The sequence below is a fragment of the Leopardus geoffroyi genome, chromosome B1, assembly GCF_018350155.1.
Source record: "Leopardus geoffroyi isolate Oge1 chromosome B1, O.geoffroyi_Oge1_pat1.0, whole genome shotgun sequence".
Classification (NCBI taxonomy): Eukaryota; Metazoa; Chordata; class Mammalia; order Carnivora; family Felidae; genus Leopardus; species Leopardus geoffroyi.
Genome location: NC_059327.1, coordinates 174,690,729 through 174,713,235, shown reverse-complemented (window position 1 = coordinate 174,713,235; position 22,507 = coordinate 174,690,729). Strand labels below are relative to the sequence as shown.

At 38.1% G+C, this 22,507-nt stretch overlaps 1 long non-coding RNA gene across 1 annotated transcript in view; it reads right to left on the bottom strand.

Moving 5' to 3' along the window:
- Positions 1-21,623: 21,623 nt before the first annotated feature.
- The window catches only part of LOC123596082, a 54,947-nt gene continuing 54,063 nt past the window's right edge, over positions 21,624-22,507 (bottom strand). The window contains exon 5 of the long non-coding RNA XR_006711518.1: positions 21,624-21,920. This is a non-coding gene — a long non-coding RNA (uncharacterized LOC123596082). The remainder of the gene's footprint in view (positions 21,921-22,507) is intronic.

Sequence of the window (22,507 nt, the reverse complement as noted above, 5' to 3'; positions counted from 1 at the left end):
GACAATCCATTCACCCTTGTTTCTGAAGGACTGTTGTTATAGCATATTACAAATTCAGAAACATTAAACTTCAATCTTGAAAAAGCATGTTTATTGGGGTGCCTGGATAGCTCAGTCAGTTAAGCATCCCACTCTTGGTTTCGGCTCGGGTCATGAACTCACAGTTCGTGAGTTCCAGCCCCTCATTGGGCTCTACGCTGGCATTGTAGAGCCTGCTTGAGATTCTCTCTTTTTCTCTCTCTCTCTGCCCCTCTCCTGCACTCTCTCAAAATAAATACTTAAAAAAAAAGAAAAAGCATATTTATTTATAAAATATCTGACCATCAAGATTCACATTATATTTCTCCCATTTTTCCCATTAATATAACCTTAATGATATGAATAAGTGAGGAACTAGACATTGAGACCCATCTTCAGGAAAGCTATGAGTCCAGGACATAGTCTTAAACAACTGAAATCTAATCTGTAAAAACATAGTGAGATAGGATGCAACAGTAATGATGCATATTTCTTAGTTCACATGTCTGTTTCATTTCAGTTTTCTCCTCATGACATCCTAAAAGATGTTGGGAATCCACATGTCAGTCATCCAAAGTCCCACCCTCTCTGTTTTTCGCTATGCTAGACACTGTGAACTTCTCCTTCATGCCATTCCATTAACTCATTCCTTACATCCTAGAACTTATCATCAACCAGGGTTACTATGCACCTTAAATACTAGCACTCCAGCCCCTCATGCTCAGGCCATGCATGGTCATTTTCCCATCCGTGTACTCCCTTATTTTTACTATGGCCACATAGAAATCTCAAGTCCCTTGATTCCACATTTGTTTTCAAATCAAAGAGCCCCTGTCTGACTCTACTTCTCTCCGAAAACGTCATTTCAACAACTCCCTGGACAACACCCTCAACCTGCTCACTCATTTTCCCTCCTCATGCAGAAGCCCTGGAAATCTCAAGCATTTTCCAATTTACAAAGCCTCAACTTAGGGCAGTATTTCTGGAAAATAATCGGGTCATCAGTGAAGAGTTGCCTATTGTGGTACTTTACAGATTCCTTTCAAATCAGATTGCTTTTCAGTTAACCAAAACATCTGAATCAGTTAACATCTGTTGGTGGCAACAGGAGTCAGTGTCAACATATTCAACAACTAGCCAATTGAAACAGATCAGCTTTAAAAAAATACATTGGCTGTTAAAACCAGCCGATAGCAATTCTAATAGCAAGCAATAGGAAACAACTCCAGAAAAAGAGGAGAGGGAAGAGAAAAAAATAAAATTAAGAGAAAATAAGGTAGCTCACAGCCAAGAAAATAAAACAAGTATTGAATGAGAAAGCCTTTGGAGAACCGGAACAAGGGCAGGTGTAGGAGTCATAGCAGCAAAAGATCTTCAAACTTCTCTCTGGGAACTGCCATAAGATGACTTCATTCTAACTGCTTTCTGCCTCTGTATATCATCTCTCAAGATTAAATTTTCCCGGGGCATATACCGTATACCATGAACTACTCACTACAGCCAGCAAGATGGATTTCTGTGACTGACTCAGTCTAGGACATAACTCCACCGATGCAGCCAGGCAGGCTGGCTTCCCAGAAGGAAAAGGGATGGGCAGACAAAAGCAAGAACCAGTATAGCATCCTTTGCCATCACTGAAAATTTCTTCTTCTGTGGACTTAACCTTCATATTATAAAGAGAGAGAATACTTTTTTGCTTTAGTCATAGAGTTCAAGTAAAACACCAACCAAATTCCTTTAAATTCTCCTTCGATTACTTTTAGAGATATCACTTTCTCCCGGTTTTTCTTCCTGGTTCTCTGGCCTTCCCATTCAGCTTGGGATGGAAATATTGGTACTTTCCAGTGCTCTGTCCTTATTCCTCTTTTATTATTACTCTAAAACCTCTCCTGACCATCCCATCCACACGTGTGGCTGCAGCTTCCACACGTGTGCTGGCTGACCCTTCCCGCCATGGCACAGACTGACCCCAAGAGTTTCAGACTCATCAACCCAGCAACCTACATGGCCATTCCTCTTGTTGTAACAGGGGAAATCTTCCACACACAAAAAGCTTTAAATTGAATGTCTCCAAATAAAATCCATCATCTCTGTCCCCCCCCTCCCCCATGTCATTCTGTCTTCCCCTATGTCATTCTGGCCTCCTGCGTGGCATCACCATGTGCTAGGAAATCCAGTTCTGAAATCTTGGAATCTCCCTGGACTCAAGCTTTCTCCCAACCTTCCTGGACTCAAGCTTTCTCCCAACCTTCCATCCATAATCCACCAGTGGGTCACGGCAGTTCTCATTTCTCTTGCCCCAGTAAAAGCCTTCATCACCTCTCTTAACATAATTTCCTGCTCATGCCTCAACCACCTCAACATAGCTTTCAAAAGGCTGCTAGAATAAACTGAAATGCTCATCTGTTCATGTCCCTTTAAAAGTTGCCTGCGGAATAACATCCAAACATAATGGCCTGCGAGACAAGATCCTCCAAAGTCTATCAACTCACTTTGTGTTTAGCCTTCATCTTGCCACCAACACCCTGGAACAACAGCTGTAGCAAACGGTGGTGTTCGCAGAACGTGGCATGCTATGCGATCCCCTACAGAGAGACAAACCGTCCTCATGGTGCCCTGTCCGAATATCTGCCCGATTGAATCTATGAGTATAATAAAGCATATGCAGTTTTACACTACTCAGTTTGGAGTTACATATTACACAGCAATATATAACTGGAAGAGGCCCTTTTCTGATTTGTGGTTTTCCAATGATGACCATCTCCAGCATTAGCTGGAGAACAAATTTTATCTTTTAACTGAATCTTTAATTTTTCTTTTAGGGGCTATTCTGTAAAATAGCAGAAAATATGTGAGATTTGAGAACAAACCTAGGTTCAAAAAATATTTGCTTCCCTTATTTACTTTTGTGACTTTAGGCAATTTTTTCTTCATGAAATACAGATAATACCCACCTTGCAAGTAGTTGTGGGGCCTAATTCAGCAAACAAGGGTGAAGCTCCTAACATCTCAGATGGAGTCAGAGGTTGGAAACCAGGAACTCTCTTTCCCCATGATACTTAGCAGTAAATTTCTAAAACAAAATAGGTACGATAATAAAATATGGGACATTAATCTTTGAAGATCATGCCGTTGTGTATTTGGAAAACCCAAGAGAACCAAGTGAAAAAAATCACTGAAAACAGTAAGCAAGTGTGTATGAGATAGCTAGCCACAAAATTAATATATAAAAGTCAATAGCTATCTTATGTTCCAGGAATAATCAAGTGTAAAATATAATGGAAAAAAGACTTCAATGAAAACTAATCATAAAATACCCAAGAATATGAATCACAAGAAATGTGTATGAGTGTTTCAGAAAATAATTCAGCTCATGTATATCAAATAAAAATTTAATATATGGTGTCCAGCAATGAATAATTGTTTCAATGAATATTAGATCCCTCCCTGTAGACTTCAGGGGTTATAGGTGCAAAGAAGACAGCTCTCCAGCTCCCCTTACACAGCCACCTTAGATCTTTTTTCCCAAAGCAGGTGGGGCAGATATCATCAATTGAGAGGTTAGAAAATGCCTGCAACTTCAGTGAATGAAAATTTCACATGGAAACCAATTAAAAGTCCTCTGGAGGCCATTTCTTACTGAAGACGATCAAAGGAAATCTAGAGATCAACCTCCTCAAATTGACTAGAGCCAACAATTAGAAGAGACATATGTGAAGCCCTCGCTTATAACAGATTATTCTGCCCATGTTTAAAGACAGATAAGTAATTTACTTTTCTGAAAATGTAGTACGGGGAAAAAACAACCCAAACAAACAGAAAGGTGTAGTGTTCTTTAGACTTACAGAAGAAAAACATGCACCTGTTGAGGGAGTGTTGGGTTCATTTTTAATTGTTTCCAAAGATTTATATTTGGTTTAATGATATGATCTTGATATTATTATGGTAATAAGATGCATTTGCTAAGTGTGCTGCACAAGATAATTATTGGTTGTTTTGAATCTAAAGTCTTAGAGAAAAATGTTTAATCATATGCTAACTTGATCATAATTGTGCATATTTTAGGAGGAGTTGTAATAACATAGATTTGGATTTACATTGAGTTTTAGATCGTGGAGATAACGATAAGGTGGCGGGACATTTGTCCAATTTTCAGGTCAATCACATTTTTACACTTTAATGGAAATTTTGTTTTTGTTCAGAGACTTTTGTGACATAGCCTGATATTCCTCTTCCAATATATGTTATCTCTTTCTTTCCCTAAAATCTGATTTTTAGCTAGTCATAACCAATTGAAAAAAGACAACATTTGCCAGCATCCCTTGAGTTAAGTATGTTTATATGACTAAGTTCTAGCTGATGCCATTTATATAAACTTCTTGTGTTTGACTTCCTAGAAGAGGGTTTGCCTTCCTTTTCTTCTTCCCTCTTTCCTGCTAACCAGACTTATTTCACACACATGACAAAGAAATAAACTTTTACTTTATTTAGGCCACTGTCATTTTGAGTAGTTACCATCAGTCAGGCTAACTTAGTTCCAACTAAAACAAAATTGAAGAAATAGATGGAAAAAAAATTATAAGGCCACCTTCCCATTAGGTAAGAGAAATTACATAGAAGCAAAATTGTTTTAAATCTTGTTAAAAGGGTATTTTTTTGGATCCTATAATTCTCCCTTTTCTGGCTTATTACCTAAATTGCTTAAACTTGTTAGTCACCGCTGCTATGACTCAGTTAATAATTACAATAACATGATCAGAAACCTCATTTTTAATAACTACTGCAATGTGTGTTTGCTGCATTATTTAATAATTGCAGTTTTGACAAAGGATAAGGAAAACAAATGGGACAGATAAAACCCATAAGATATGCTAAGCACAATTAATGTAGGTTAATAGTACCTTGTAATGACAGGAAACATTCATAAAATGTGTTATGGATAATACACAGGTTTGAACTGTGCAGGTCCACTCATATGCAGATTTTTTTCAATAAATGTTTTCTCTTCCTTATAATTTTCTTAATAACACTTTTTTTTCCTAGCTTTCTTTACTGTCAGAATACAGTATGCAACACATACATCACACATAATATGCATTAATTGACTATTTATGTTATCGGTAAGGCTTCCAGTCAACAGTAGGCTGTTAGTAGTTAAGTTGTGGGGGAGTCAAAAGTTACATGCAGGGGCGCCTGGGTGGCTCAGTCGGTTGGGCGGCCGACTACTGCTCAGGTCATGATCTCGCAGTCTGTGAGTTCGAGCCCCACATCAGGCTCTGTGCTGACAGCTCAGAGCCTGGAGCCTGCTTCCGATTCTGTGTCTCCCTCTCTCTCTGTCCCTTCCCTGCTTGCTCTTTGTCTCTCTCTCTCTCTCAAAAATAATAAACATTAAAAAAATTTAAAAAAATAGTTACATGCAGATTTTTGACTGTGTGGGTTCAATGTCCTTAACCACTGTGTTGTTCAAGAGTCGACTGTATAAACAAGTTAATAAACTAAGATGCACGTGGGACATAAATTTAGTGTTAAACTTCGAAAGGAGCAAGAGGCACTTAGTATTCAAAATAACTGAAGAAAAGTCTTGAAAGTATTTGGATATTTTTTAACCCTCTGGTTACTCCTCATTTGTTAGTATTGAGACTTGATAGTTTAGTTGAACATTTTTTTTCCTACTTTTCAGAGAGAAAATGGTAAAAGCTTCACTACAGACAACAGTAGGCATCCTGAGATCATTATCATGCATTGACTAGTCAGATGTTCATCACTACCTTTGGAATTTGCTTACCGTTCATTTTGGAAAGTCTCCGTCCTCCCCTCACATCATGCCTAGGTTCCTTAGTCGGTTTATACACTGTCACTGCCTAATAATATACTGGGCGGTGTGTCCCAGTTCTATTTGCTTGCTCTGAATTCTGTTACAAAAATAGTCAAATTTTCAACTGATGCATCTGTGTTCCCATTTAACATGGCTGCTTGCTACAAACGTCAGGCTTCCAGAATGGTGTCTGATGAACTTACTGATCCTTGAGCTGAAGGAAGCATTGTAGGATTACTGGCTGCTTATAATGAATGTGGCTGTCACCATCAACAGAACAATGAAATATTATAGCTATAGATCCACTACTTCACAGCAAATAACAAAATGGATTAACTCTTCAGAAGAAAATAACAGCCACAGCCTGATATTTCATCATTGTATCATGCCATCAATTGAAATGGAAAAGGATCTAAAACCAAATTTATCAGTAGCTTGGTAGAAGAGATTAGTATCCTAGACATTAGTAAATTAAAAATAAATTTGGCTATTTTAATGATCCATGGATAGAAACAAAAAAATTTCTTTTTTTTTTTAAATTTTTTTTTTCAACGTTTATTTTTGGGACAGAGAGAGACAGAGCATGAACGGCGGAGGGGCAGAGAGAGAGGGAGACACAGAATCAGAAGCAGGCTCCAGGCTCTGAGCCATCAGCCCAGAGCCTGATGCGGGGCTCGAACTCACGGACCGCGAGATCGTGACCCGGCTGAAGTCAGACGCTTAACCGACTGCGCCACCCAGGCGCCCCAAAAACAAAAAAAAAAATTTCTAAATGAACCCAACACACAGAGATATTAACGTTATTGATTTTTTTAAAACGTGTATGTGTTTTTCCACTTAGAGAAAAATTTGTATTTGGTTATCTTTTCTATAATTTCTTTTTTAATTCAGAAAACACAGTCATGTGTATACAAAAGGGCTGCCATGGTTAAAATACCTTAGATTTTTATCAATAGCCTGGTTTCCCTGCCTCTGGTCTTCCTTTTCTCCAAACTGTTCTCCGTCCTGCCATCAGATAGCTTCCCCCCACCCCACTCCCGATCCAGCTTTATTGAGATATACTTGAAAAATAAAAATTGCCTATTTTTAAGGCATACAATTTGCTATTTTGATCTTCATACACATTGTGAAGTAATTACCACAGTCAAGCTAATGAACATATCCGTCTCCCCTGATAACTGTTTGATGGGTCATCAGCTGGTGAGGACCCCCAACCAACGCAGCTCTAGGACTCGTACACCCTCCCTTCTTTAGGCGCTTCTGCCCAGCACTTCCCAGACAACAGCCTCACTCTCTGTCCACATTTGGAGCTTTGAGGCCTCATGTGTTCCTGTTCCCCTTCCTCCTTATCTTGTTCTTTCTCACATCCCTCTATGGTCCTGTTTCACCAGCCACAAAACAAACAAAACAAAACAAAACAAAACATCAACAACAAAACGCACTTTAAACAAATCATTAGAATCAGAGGGATGAGACCTGGGTGGGGAGCTTTTCTAGAAAATAAATAGATAAGTACAATAATAACACACACGTACAGACACAGTTCTTCAATCTCCACGCCCTCGAGGGTAAGGATGAGGAGATAGGCAATACCTGCCTTGTAAATCAGCAAAGATTGAAATACGCATAGACAAATATGTGTGTATACGCATATGTGTGCATAAGTCCATTAAATATTTATATCTTGTTACAGAGGTAAAAATTGTGATACAATGGGAAATTTTACTTTGGTTCTTAAATAAAAAGACAAGAATGAATTTATGGCAACATACAACTTTTTTTCTGTCTCTGTTTCTGTCTCTCTCTGTCTCCCTCTATATATGTCTCTCTCCCTCCCATTCACATATTTGCAAAACATTTAGCAGTAAGCAGAAGACAGGCAAAATTCTTGCTGAATTTATGAACATAGAATTTATGTTTCAGAGGAAGACAGACAATACACAAAAATAAATGTAAAAAGTTGGTGACAAATTCCAAGCCATTAAATAAAGCAGGATAAAATGAGAGAGGATGACCATAGTAGGGGGGAGTAGGGAAGGACACAGCTATTTGAGGTATATCCCTCAGAAACCTCCCCAGATTTCAGCATTTGAGTCAAATCTGAAAGTTGCCTTTAACCTCCAGAGGACAGGCCTAATTAGTGCTTTTTTTTTTTTTTTTAATTTCAGCATAGTGTTTCCATTTGTATATTTATAATGTGGTTATTTCAACATTTTGATGCAGTTTACCATTTAACTACCAAAATGTCACTCAAAAAGTTGAATCCCAGGGGCGTCTGGGTGGCTCAGTCAGTTGAGCATCTGACTCTTGATTTCAGCTCAGGTCATGATCCCAGGGTCATGGGATTGAGCCCTGCATCAGGCTCTGCACTGGGCAGGGAGCTTGCTTGAGATTCATTCTCTCTCTCTTTCTCTCTCTCTCTGCCCCTCTTCCTACTCCTGCTCTCTGTCTCTCTAAAAAAAAAAAAAAAATTTTTTTTTAAAGTTGAAGCCCATTAGTATAAACCCTAACATAAAAAAAAGATAAGAAGAAAGGAGGTGGGGCTTTGAAAAAAGGTACTACCTTTTCTACCAGCCAAGCTGGGCTGAAGGGAAGTTCTGCAGTCTAACAAAACTGACTCTAAATTGTCAAGGCAAAGAACACCAAAGGGCCACGAGGCTCTTCATGATGAAGTAAAGGAAGTCTAACAAATTTATGAGGTTTTTCGTTAGTAAAGCTAACCAAGCTCTTCCCTTGTTCTACAGTCTTGGGGAAATGCGTACATTTTTTAAATTAAACAGAATAAATGATATTCAGAAATCATCTCCTTAATCCATCCTCTGTTAGGGCTAAGAGTATAATATTTAGTTGCAGCCAGGTAAAGATCATGTGATAACTTGCTTTATGGAATTATTGGTTTTCTCGTTACATAAACATGCATTTAATAAAAAAATGACATATTTTAAACTTTTCATTTGAAAATAATTGTGAACGTGCAGAAAAGTTACAAGAATAGTATAAAGAATACTTGTTCTATTTTACACAGCTTCATCCATTGTTAGTATTTTACCCCATTTGCTTTACCTTTATTATTTGCTATCTACATTTTTTGAGAACCACTTGAGTATAAGTTACATACAATATGACCATTTACCCCTCAATGTTCAATGTGTATTTTCTAAATATTAGAACATTCTCTGACATAATCATTATACAGTTTTTAACTTTTAGTGGTCTACCAACTATATTGCAACTTTACCAATAAATAGAACAAAGGCCTACGTAGCTTTTTTTTTTTTTTTTCTTCAGTATAAGATCTAGTCTGGGATCACATAGTGAGTTTAATTCTCACGCTTTGTGAGCCTCCTTTAATCTGAAATAGATTCTTGGCCTTTCTTTATCTTTTATGACATTGACGTCTTTGGACAATATACCCTTTCCCTGCCCTTTCTTAATAGATTATCATTTGGGGTTAATCTAATGGTGCTCTGTGATTAGATTCACATTCTTAGTATAAAGATTATGCAAGTAATTTTCTGTCTTTCTCAGGGTGTTACATGTAAAGGCACATTATGTCCATCTGTCCTTCATTCCTGATGTTAACTTCGGTCACCTGGCAAAGATATGGTCCAGTTTCTCTATTGTGTACTTTTTTTTCCTCTTGTAATTAACAAGCAATCTATAAGGAGACACTTTAAGACTATGCATATATCCTGCTCTGCATCAAAATTTCCCCCTTGATTTATCATTCATTGATGACTCTTCTAATTTTTACTGTGATGGTTGCAAAATGATGATTTTTAAATTCCACAATTCTTTGCACAGTGGCCAATCATCATTCAGCCTTCTTCAGTAATCAAGAGCCTTCCTAATCCTCCCTAATTATTTACTCACTTATTTACAATCAGTGTGTACTCATACATTTCCACTTTGTTCAGTATTTCTGAACTTATTATTATACTTAGTTATTTTGTGGTCAAATGTCTCAGATTTGGCCTTTGCAAATGCTTGAAGCTGGCATCTGGCTCCCGAGATGGTACATTCCTTAATGTTTTGTATGGTAGGACTATGGGCACAATGTTTTTCAGTATCTGGTCTCTCTATATCCTGCTCATATCATCTAGGTGCTTACAACTACAAATTCTTTGTTCAGTAAACCTACTAGATTAGCAAAGGTAGATGATTCTTATGAACAATAAAGATAGAAATCAGTGACAGATAATGTAAAAGAAGAAAACGGGCAAGGAAGCCTTTATTCAAGACTATTGTAGCAGGGGTCAGGAGTAATATTTTAGGGGATAGAAAAGGAACTCAGCTCCACTGAAGCAAAAGGCAGGGGTGAGCTCATGAAAAAGTACTATGGAAGATTAAGAAGGAGATTGGTTAATGTGATCAAGGCATTGTGTTTGCTAATTGGCACTTATCCAAGTTAGGCGCTACCCTCCCACAGAAACTGGGAGAGAGAATTCTTTCTTGATGATTACGTTTCAAAGGGATGGCCCCCAGCAACTTGAGAAAGATATTTCATGACTAGATTTCATCTCAAAGGGGCAGAAAAAAATTTACTACTGCAAATTTTCTGAAATAAATGCTCTAATAAGGAAGGTCAGGAGCCTGTAGTTATAAAGAAATGTATCTAAAGTTTAGTCAGGCTGAGGACATGTTGGGGCCACCTTGGTAGATAATAATCTCCATGAAGGCAGGGACCAGACCTATTTTGTTCATGTCTGAATTGCCTCTGGCTAGCTCAATTTTTGCCCTGCAGTAGGCTTTCGACAAATGTATGTAAAATGTGTGAATAAATTAATCACTCAATTGATGACCAGAGTCATCAGAAAATTTTATTTTATTTATAGAAATTAGTTTGAGTTCTACAGGCATTCCTCTGTTTCTTTAGGCAGTGTCTTCTGAATCTGTTTGAAAAAATCTGACAATCACCTAGAGAGCTTCATAAAAATCTAATTCCAGAGCTGTACCTTAGATATTACTGAATCAAATGTCAGAGAGTGGAGGCTAAGTATCTATATTTCAATGCAGTTTATAATGTGATCAAAGGAGATGATTTAAGTATCTGTGTCCTTAACATAGGATCCTACTTTTTTTTTAGTCCCAACCCGTGTTTATCTTCATAAGATATCGGGTGACTCTTCTGAGCTCCAATTTAAACAAAGGGTTCAGTTGCCACAGTCCACAGTGTTATTGGGCACTGATCTTAATCATACCTTCTTCTATTATAGCCTTCAGGTTTTATGGGAAGCCTGAAAGCAAGCCCTGCTGAGATTCTAAATGCAGCCTCATCTACTGCTGTGTTTTGAAATCTAGAGGGGTTGAGCTATTAGCATTTGTATCAATTACTGTTAAAGTAAAAGTTTGGCCCACAAGACCTTCTTGAGGATGCCTGTGATTAAAAAGAAAAAATTAAATGCTTTCCTGTAATGTAATCTGTATACTATCCTCAGGGTGGCGGGCAATATATCATCCTAGGGAGGCTTATGGCACGTGTCCCTTTCTGAAAATTAGTTAGAGAAAGTAATCGCCTATGTAATTATTTTAACTGGGATTAAAAAGAAAAAATATCCACTAATTAGTACCAATTATGTAACTTTCAGAGTTGGTGAGAAAACCTTTGCATCTTGTATTACTGTAAAAATTAAAGTTTTATTCAAAGGCTCTAGGGATTGGAATAAAAATAATCTCCAATGATGGTTAAGGGCTTGCTATGTTCCAGGCACTCTTCTAAGTGGTTCTTGTGCATCATTTGATTTAATCCTGATAATGGTCTCATGAGGTAGGTCATTATTATCCTTATTTTCAGATGAAGACAGCGAGGCTCAGAGAAGTCAATTAACCTGGTCGGTAAGCGTAGGAGCAGGGTTTCAAATTTGGGAAGGGGGAGGTGTAGATTCACAGCCCTCTCTGGAACTTTCCTGTTGTAATCTGAAACCGCCCTCCCTCCCCAGCCCACCCTTACATAGAGGGTAGGAAGGGAATAAAAGAGGCCACTCCAGATTGTTTAAGTGGCAGTTCTAATAATAGAAAAGGGAATTTATGTTTGAGGCACGTCTTGGGCAGCAGCAAAACAAATGGACCCCCACAGCAGCTCTCCAAATCTTAAAAGCTTGTAGAAGCCCTAACTGGGCCCAGTCACATATATATACCATGCGGATGTTTTCAAGATCACATCACTATTTCAAGGTTATGTCCTTGGAGCAGACTCTGAGTGTGGGAAAGGCAAGTGGAACCCACATTCCAAGGATGGGGAGGGGACAAGGAGCCAACAAGTGCCTGGGTCCAGGTCACTGGTCAGTCGGTGGTCACATCATTTTTATCACACTCCCCAACAGAGGAGACTTCAAATTCGTACGTGTGCGAATACTCTGTCTTCAGAATTAGCACTACTGTAAATACTTTAAAAATGGTAGTTCTCAATGAGGGATAATTTTGCCTCCACCCTTCAGGGGACATTAACAATGTCTGGAGACATTTTTGTTTGTCACAGTGAGAGGCAAAGGGATGTGTGCTATTGGCCTCTCGAGGGCAGAGGGCCAGGGATGCTGCTAAACTATTTACAAAGATACAGAGAATAGACCCTATAGCAAAGAGATATCAAATATATATATATCTATATATATCTATATATATCTATATCTATCTATATCTATCTATCTATCTATCTATCTATATATATATATATATATATATATATCAGTGGTATCAAGGTTGAGAGAACCTTTAACATAAACCTGAAATTCATTCAATAGCAAATCAGAGTGGAATGTTTGACATTACCAAGAATCCCTCAGGCCAGATGAGAGAAGATTTCTTCCCTGCAAGCTAAAATATAGAGAGCTGTAAAATCTTTTGGAAGACTAGTGGCAGGGTGGGCAGGGAACTGAGCATACCAGTAGCAACCATTCTCTTTGAGAAGGACTTTTTCATGTAAGCTAAAGAAACAAACTTAGCTCATTAGAAAACAAAACCTTGCGAGGCTGGTATTTTATGGGAAAAACAGATATAGATATAGATATAGATACAGATACAGATATAGATATAGATATAGATATAGATATAGATATAGATAGATGCCTTAAGTCATTAAAGAGGAAAATCCATACTATCAATTTCTTGTAATTCATTTTGCAGTGATAGTAGCTTGGAGAGAACACTGAAAAAAAAAAAAAACAAGAAAAAAAAAAACCTCTATGGCCTATTGAAAATCTTTATTTTAGTCAGTGTTTCATCAAAACTGCTTGCCAGAACTGTTGATTATAAAGGTGTCTGTTTCCACAGAGAATCTCTGAGTCAGTTCCACCAGATGTTTTATTTCATCAATAATTGTTTTCTCCAAAGATATTTTCATTTCAGAGCACGACACGTTGAAATGTTCATTTCCGTGAAAATGAAGTAATTTAGGTAACATATCTTCAATGTTATATTCATTAAGAGCTAAGATTCTATTTAATTGCAATTGAAGTTACTTCTCTGATTTAGAATTAAATTTGTATAAAAGTAAGCAACTCAAATATGGCGAAGTCTTAAAATGTTATTAAAAATCAACATAATTTTACATTTCCTCACTTGATTTTTTGAACACATGAACTAAAATATATTCCAATTGGAAAAGATTAAAAAAAAGTTAGTGAGAGTCTACCAGAAATTAAATTTAATCCTTCTTTTTAAGGACACAGCTGACAAACTTTGGGAAAATATCAAAGGAATATTTTATACTTCTTTAAGTTAATGGGCTAGATGAGTACTTCTTTCTTCAGTCATATTTCAAAGTCACTAAACCTAAGCAATAGGCATTTAATATAGATTTTAAGTGTTTGGATGATTCTTTTCTAAACCAGCATCTTTGAGGTCTTTGGAACAGATGACTATAAAATGAAATTTTCCTGATACTTCTGATAATTCAATCATTTTATAAGGAATCCAAATATTTTTAATTTTTTAATGTTTATTATATTTTTATTTTTGAGAGAGAGGGAGAGAGAAAGAGAGAGTACTAGGGAGAGGCAGAGAGAGAGGGAGGCAGAGAATCAAAGCAGGCTCCAGGCTCCAAGCTGTCAGCACAGCCCAATGCGGGGCTCGAACCCATGAATCATGAGATCATAACCTGAGCTGAAGTCACGATGCTTAACCAACTGAGTCACCCAGGTGCCCCAGGAATCCAAATATTTTTAAATATATCTTCCTAGTATAGTTGTTTTCAGTTGCTAACAATAATTTCTTGTCAAATGAAAAACGATACATGCAAAATATTTTTCAAATTTAAAACTTATGGATGAACAATCAAAGTGCATTTTCATTTGTAAAGAGTAATCGGAAGTTATTACCAAGCAAAGCAATTTTAGAGGAAGAAGAGTCTTGAGAGTTTACCAAGTACATCCCATTCCTTTCACAGCTGAGAACAGGGACATCAGAGAAGGTGACGTTTCCAAAGAGTAGAGCCAGAACTGGAAGTGGACCCTCGATTCCATGCAACCTCTTTCACTGCTTATGTCTCTATTCTTAGGAAATAAAATCTAGGTTTATTCCCATTCAACACCTAGAATGCCATGCCTGGTGTAAAATACCCAACTAGCTTTTGTTGCCCACAGATGCAAAACAGTTAAATATCTAATTGGAGGGGAGCCTAGTTGGCTCAGTCGGTTAAGCATCCAACTTTGGCTCAGGTCATGATCTCACAGCTCGTGAGTTCGAGCCCCCCATTGAGCTCTGTGCTGACAACTCAGAGCCAGGAGCCTGCTTTGGATTCTTCCTCCCTCTCTCTCTCTGTCCCTCCCCCACTCACACGGGGGCAATCGCTCTCTCAAAAATAAATAAACGTTAAAAAATAATAAAATCTAATTGGAAAGGGAACAAATGAAATAGACAGTGAATGGTAAGTAATACATAGCACATATAATAATAGAGGAGGATCATTTCCAGTTGGGAAGAACAGGGACATCTTTAAGGAAAATGGTTATTTTCAGCTCTTCAAGTGGGCATAGATTTCAGGAGAGGCCATCTGGCTGAAAGACCTATGTGAACAAACACAGAGGTAGGAAATCACAGGCATCGTTGGGAAAAAATGAAAAGACTAGTTTTGTCAGGCATATGATTTGCATAGAAGATGTGGTGATAAAAGTTAAGAAAGATGCTGGAACCAAATGGATGTGGTCATCACAAGTTCTTAAAGGTAGTAGAAAGATTGTATAGCACCAACTAGAAGCAAATGATGAACCGAATTCACAAGAATGACTCTTTAAGTGACCCTGTCTAAGGCTGCTTTGTCACTAGAACACAAGCAAATAACAATATGACGGAAATTTTTATAATATAAAGGAAATTTTAGTTTTTTCTATATCTAGGATTTTCAAATTTTTTTAATGTTTGTTTATTTAGAGAGAGAGAGAGTGCACACAAGCCGGGAAGGGGCAGAGAGAAGGAGAGACAGAATCCCAAGCAGGTTCCACACCATTAGTGCAGAGCCCAACGCAGGGCTCAAACTCGCTAAATGCATGATCATAATCTAAGCCAAGATCAAGAGTCAGATGCTTAACCGCCTAAGCCACCCAGATGCCCCTAGGATTTTTTTTTTTTTCGGTCAGATATTGTGGCTCCTAGGTGTGGCTCCAAGATGTAACTTTATGAACCTACTAAAATGGGTCCCCATAAACGTTTGAAGTTGAAATTTAAAAATTTTCCAGTGATTTTTTATATTAATTTTGCTGTAGCAGTATTTTGATACTTGTAAATAACTTTTGGAAAACTATAGAATTAATGAATTATGGTTATAGTTCCACTGAAAGTTGTTAAGTATTTTGAGTTCAACAGTGAAGCTTTTTGTGGTAAAAGAAAATTGATAATTAAATGGCCAAGAAAATAAGTAATTAAAATAGAATTTTAATAAAGACCTGAGAGAGTATATTTGTTATTGCTATTTTTTATTAACATTTTTGTAAGAATCCAGGGGTGCTATTACTGTGCAGCTTGGATGCCCTCTTATAAAAAGTTTAGGATTCTTTTCTCTTGTTAGACAACTATTCTTTGAATGTGATGCTGACAAAGGAAATCATCTAGGTCAGTACATTTTTTAGTCAATTTCAGGATGCCAAGGGCATGAGCATAAAAAATGAAATGAATATTTTCAAGTTTGGAGGCAATATTTCAGTTTGAAGCCATGATTTCCTATCATAATATAAAACATGTAGTTCCAAAATTAATGATAACTACTGTTTATTTAGCACTTAGAACTAAATATGACTCTGAGAGGTTTATATGCACTAAGCAACAATCCTATGAGGTACTTAATAGAGAGGGAAATGAAGTACAGATTGATAACTTGCCCAACAACGAAGCTGAAAAACAAATAGAGGGAGTTTGACTCCAGAGAACAGTTATAAACTACTGTCCCATGTTGTTTTTTGGGGGGTGTGAGGAGTGTGAAGGAAATTCTGGATCAAAGAGAAAAATGGGAAGAGAGCAGGAAGGACTATTAGATTAATAAAGCCTCATATTAAAGCAAGACCAAAAGAAATTAAACCTAGTAAAGATAGGAGTAGATTAGAAATCATTACGTGAATGTACATTTTTATCATTCCCCCCCTAAGAGGAATCAGGACTCCTTGCAGAATAGCTGACTCAATTCAGGGCAGAAAATCTTGAGGTTAGTCTATCACATTTTGTTATTGCAAAGAAACATGGATTCTTCCAAAGCTTTCTATGGCTAAACCAAGAATCTAGATCCAACGGGCTTCCATTGCTATACTATCACAACTAGAACACAGGGCAGTACCATGAGAAAACCTAACAAAGAGTTCAATTATTGGAACCAACTGAAGTGGAGAACAACTATAAATTCATGATGAAGCTCAAAATGAATAAACAGTATAAACTATGCCAGAAAGTATGGGTTATTTTATGTTAAAAATTTTCAACAACATAAATATATGACAAATGATGGCTGCAGAGATGACCACATGACCTCTCCGTCCAAGTTTGAGCGTGATCTACAGTGAAATGGCTTGATGAGTGGGGTCCCAGGATTCAGTATCAGAAACCTCCCTAATAAAAGGGCATTAAATCAGAGTGAGGTGATTTGCTACAGAGAAATAGGTTTTCTGCAAGGACACAACCTTGTTGATCTGTATAGAAAGCAAGGACCAAAAAGTTCTTGGATGATATGTGTAAATATAGATGGTCAGAGGTATAGATTGTTCTAAGTTCTCTCTGAATGGTAATGTATGTCCTGATGATACAAGGTCTGGGCACAGCAAGAAAAAGATTTCTCATATCCCAATGTCTCCCTCCTTACTTATATAGTATTCACAGATACTGTGTCCCCAGTACAGATTTTGCCAGCCAAAAAAGGCTTTGCTGTGACACAGTGTATCATTTCCTTCTCTGAGTGGTCAACCCATTTCCAGTACTTTTTTTTTCTTTTTTTTGCATCTCTGGCTAATCAAATAATAAATGTGATCAAATACTACAATGAGTGTGTTTATGGTAACTTCTCTCCAACTTGCATGGTTATCTAAAATAACATGATATTTAATACACTTTAGTTCCTTAAGACCTGGTAGTCTTTTTACATTGGCCATGTTACTTAACCTTCTGTATCTCCATTTCTTCATTTGGTAGATAGATACTTACATTCTGATTATATGTTTATAATAATACCAAATTCATAGGATTGTTGGAGACAATGCCTGGCACATGGTAAGTTCTCAAAAAAATGTTATGTATTACTACTACTACCATTGTCGTTATTGATTGTATCCTAAATAAGTGTTATATCAGATTTCACATGCCTGAAAGGATAGTGTTTTCTTCTATGGTTATTCCTAGCCTTTCAATACTTCTTTACTACCTAAGATTAGCTTATGTGACACAAAGCTGTCTTCTAGCTAACAATTAAGGTTTTTAGGTATTTTTTGGCCATAGATGTGGCTAAATTTGAATAATATGAAGGCATGTTTAGGGAGTAACATTTTTCTATTAGCTTCCATTACTTCTGAAATGTAGGCAGTTTTTAGCATGTATGCTGTCTGTGTTTTCTGAAACTAGTAGAGTTAGTTGTTTTGAATTTATAATACATCTTCCTCTAGCATTGAGGCAATAAATGAGAGATTCTCACCTTAGTATATTAGGGGGACAACAAAGAGGGTCAACTGCATACTTCTCCAGCCCCTTAAGAATGTAATTGATGTGAGTGTTGTAGGAAGAGTATCCCTAGCCCATGGTACTAGAAAATCCTTGTGCCCTAAGGTGCTGGAGTTCCTCCCAGCCTTAAAAAGCTGTTGCCCCCATTCAATCTCTCTCAGCAATTTCAAAGCTCATGAAGGAAAAGTCAAATGGCAGGAGAGAAGGAATAAATAAAAAAGAGAGGGCATTTGAGCAGAGACTATAGGCAAGATGTAACCACTGAAAGATGGCCAAAGAAAACAAATTTAATTATTTGGAAATCATATTTAAATAATTGCAATGACCCAGAACTTTTCCTTCGGGTTTGAGACCTGGAAAAGGAAGGATAATATATTCTGCATTTTCATATGTCACTCCCCTTGATGTTCATTTGTACTACCTGTCATTCAAGAGAGCCTCCCCCTGGTATCCAGGCCAGCCTGATTAAGTGTAATTTACTTAATTCATAACATATATATACTAAAAGTCCTGAGCTGCTCTGAAGACTGAACTCTCTCTCTTTCTCTCTCCAAGTTCTGAGAGGACAATGAGGAAAGAAGAACCACTTTGCAAGTTACCATCACCTAACACGTCGAGGTAAGAGAGACGAGACAAGAAGCAGAAGCTCTCTGTATACCCATGGTGAAGGAAATCAGGGAGAGCAGATGGCAGCCGTTATTCATATTTGCAGGGTGTTTGGAAATCAAGAAATAGCACAGTTAGCTACACTAATAAACTCCAAAATTTACAGGGATTCAATAGGATAAAAGTTTATTCTTACACATTAAAATTTTAAATGGATATTCTCTCTAATCGGTGAGTCAGGAATTTGGGCTCTTTACCTCATGTATCTCTATTGTCTTTAAGTTCTAATTTCTAAGGGCACTGTGCTGTCTGCCTCAATCCTGAAACAGAAAGAAATCCTAAAAGATCAATCACCCATATAGGTTTTCGATATTCAGCACTGAATGTGGAGAATTAGGTCACATGACCACACCGAACTGCAAAGGAAACTGGGAAATGTAGTCTTGCTGTGTGCCTAGGAAGAAAGGAATGTACACTTGGTCAACTGTGAGCCACATACCTCTTAAGAAAATCATACTTTAAAATTCTAACTGTATCTTTGAGAAGCATTCTGCTTTTTTTTAATTATATAAAGCATAAATGTATTTTTATATCTATATATACATATACATGCATATTTATGCATTTTTAACTTTCATAAATCGGGCTTTCTGCTGTCAGCATAAAAGCAGCTTCGAATCCTCTGTCGCCCTCTCTCTGCCCCTCCCCTGCTCATGCTCTCGCTTTCTCTCTCAGAAATAAAGAAAACATTAAAAAATAAGAACAGACATCAGCAGGGCCCCCATTAGAGACTGTTTTCATATGTATTTATATTGACCCTAAAGCTATGGGAGTGGCTAACTTGGGCAGAATTCTAGGTGTTCAGAAATGTAAAGTGAATTGCTACTTCAATTAATGCTTAAGAATAAATTGCCTTAAGAGAATATACAAGACAAGATCATCTGTCATAATAAAAAAAGGTTTCCCATATTTGCACAGTATGTGCAATCTAAACAAGTTCCTTCAGCAGATTTTAATTTTGTATTCATTTGTACCACTCAATAAACTTTCATGTAGGTGTTACGAGACCACGTATGCATGTACTACTTACTGGAAAAATGTGAATGATTTGTTGATCCGCTGTTATTACAACCTGCCTCATGAAGTGACTTTGGAAATACTATGTCATCCTGCCATCCCCGATTTTATAGCCCTGGTGCCCTTCCTTAATAAATTTATGGCTGAAGGGGACTGCAGAATAGGAAAACTACCTCAGAGTCTGGCTTTGGTGAAAAGCTAAGTAGAGGAGGGAAGCTATTACCGAAAGTGGCCCCTTGCCAGCTGGGAAACATTTCAAATTTAATGATAAAAGGCAGTCTCAACAACCCAAATCACATATCAGATGAGTGTGTTAAGGACCTGTCAACAATTACTCTAAAATTCCACTTCATCTGTTCTACAGGGAAAGAAATAAGTTGGGACACTGTTTCTTAATCAGCACGTTCATTAGGTATCTCTTCATGAAAGCCATTCAAATGGCTTCTGTGAAGCAAAGATCAGTAAGAGCTGGCCCCTCCCTTAACAAACCAACCACCTGTTGAGAGCCACAGGAAAGCAGCATCAGGGAGAAAGACAACATCTCAAGTGCGAACGCCAGGAGAGATGGGCTGACTTGTTGTTTTCTTATGTTGTAGAATAAGATGGGCAAGAGTGTGGACACATAGTAAGTAGAGATGTATTTGCATATACTGTGCTGGAAATTAGCTTCACTGATACGTGCTTAAAAGCAGGAGGGCAGGGGCGTCTGGGTGGCTCAGTCGGTTAAGCCTCTGACTCTTGATTTCAGCTCAGGCCATGATCTCAACAGTTCATGGAACCAGCCTGCTTGGGATTCTCTCTTTCTCTCTCTCTCTCTGCTCCTCCCCTGCTCGTACACGCTTGCGCGCGCTCTCTCTCTCTCTCAAAAATAAATAAGCTTTAACAAAAAAAAGCAGGAGTGCAATTCAAAATATTTACCAACTAGTGCATTTTGGGTACAAACTCAGTAAGTTCTGAGTCTAAGCAACTGATCTGGCTTTAACAATGAGAGCCAGCAGCAGGCACCCTGCTCTCTTGTTAATACTGTGTAGCAAGAGAAAGTTGTGCTGGAACAGAAGCTACTGGAGGCTACCCAGCCGACTGTTGGAGGAGAACTCGCCAAACCCTTGAAGACAATTTTTGTCTTTGCTGTGCAAGACAACCCCTGTTGTTACATCAGAAGATGGGGGCCAGATAAAATAAAACCACTCACAGCAGTGGAGACTGCCACACTGCGATTTCTCCAGGCCCATCCAGAGGCTCCGTGTCATCTCATGGTGGTTGATAGGTTTCTAAGACACTCGTGCTGGAATTGTAACCAAACTATTGCATGTATCCAAGATGGTTGTAATGGCTTCTTTGAAAAGAAAACGAAACTGGGGCAATGAGAAAAATGCTGGGTTATGCCTGTTGAAATATGTGCACGTGGAACTTGAGGTGTCCTTTAGCACTGTCATCACCCAGTTGTTCTGTTCAAGTCAAACAATATGACTGGGGACCCCCCACACTCCCACCCACACCCCCTTCTGCTTCACGCACACATGAAAACTTGCCTCAAATAAATAACGCCCTAACCTCTCCAATCTAATTGTCTCTTTTTTTTTTTTTCCTACAGTGTGAATCATTATCTGAAATCACATTATTTTTCTCCTCCCCCACTAGATTATCAGCTTCATGAGATCGGGGTTTTATCAATATTGTTGTTCATCATTGTACCCTCCATGCCTAGAACAGTGTTTGGCACCTAATAGACTCTCAAAAAATACTATGGTATTTGTGAATGATTAATAACCATAACGATCATCCAGGAAGCAGTGAATCTGTTTCAGTAGCAGGCACTTTATACGCATTATCTCATTTAATTTTTTGCAGCCTGAAATGTCCTTACGATGTTTTGGACAGAAATGGGGTGAGGTCAGCAATAGTAACTTAAATCCCAACACTCCTCCACCCCCTAAAACTGGTATTTTCCACAAGGTGCCTCCCATTTGCTCACAAACTGGTCCTAATCTCAAACCATCTTCCAGCAAGCTTCTCTGGCATTTTTGTTCCTCATGTCCCATCTCCATCTGATGGCCATCCACTAAGCCATGGGACAGTGCCTCCGACAACCACAGCAGCCGTTCACCATGAAAACACTCACCGTTGCTTCTCTCAGAGCCGACAGTCCTCAAGGGGTGATAGTAGTTCTGTGGTCCATGCAGGAGGAGGAGAACGCCCTTTCTCTCTAATGGTGTCTCGCTGTAACCAGCACTCCGAGTGCAAATTTTTGTAGATGTCTAGCTCCCATCTCTGTCCACTGTGACCAAGATCAAACCAAGGGACTGAGAGGGTGACAAATGGCCTGACTCCCTCTCCATCTGCCTCCTCCAACTCATCTTCCTCTGCTTATGAAGCACCCCTGAAAATTTCTTTTTTCTGCTTTAAAAGAAAATCAAGCCCCGTGTGCATGAGTCACTAATTTACCAGCTCCGCAATCAACAATATTCTGGATCCCACTTGGAGTTCTATTCAGATATTTTAATACCCTACAATAACACTGTCACGTAGGCATTATTCTCATTTTACAGATGAAGAAATTGGCGTTTGTCCAGTTACAGTAACTTGCTTAGAAATCACAAAACTAGGGGGCACCTGGGTGGCTCAGTCGGTTAAGTGTCCAACTTTGGCTCAGGTCATGACCTCATGGTTTGTGAGTTTGAGCCCTGTGTAAGGCTCGTTGCTGTCAGTGGGGAGCCCACTTCAGATCCTCTGTCCCCCACTTTCTCCCTGCCCTTCCCCCATGCTCTCTCTCGCTCTAAAATAAAAAAAAAAAAATACATAAAAAAATCACAAAACTAGGAAGTGATAAAAGATAAAAATGGAAATCCATCTCAGAATTTGTCT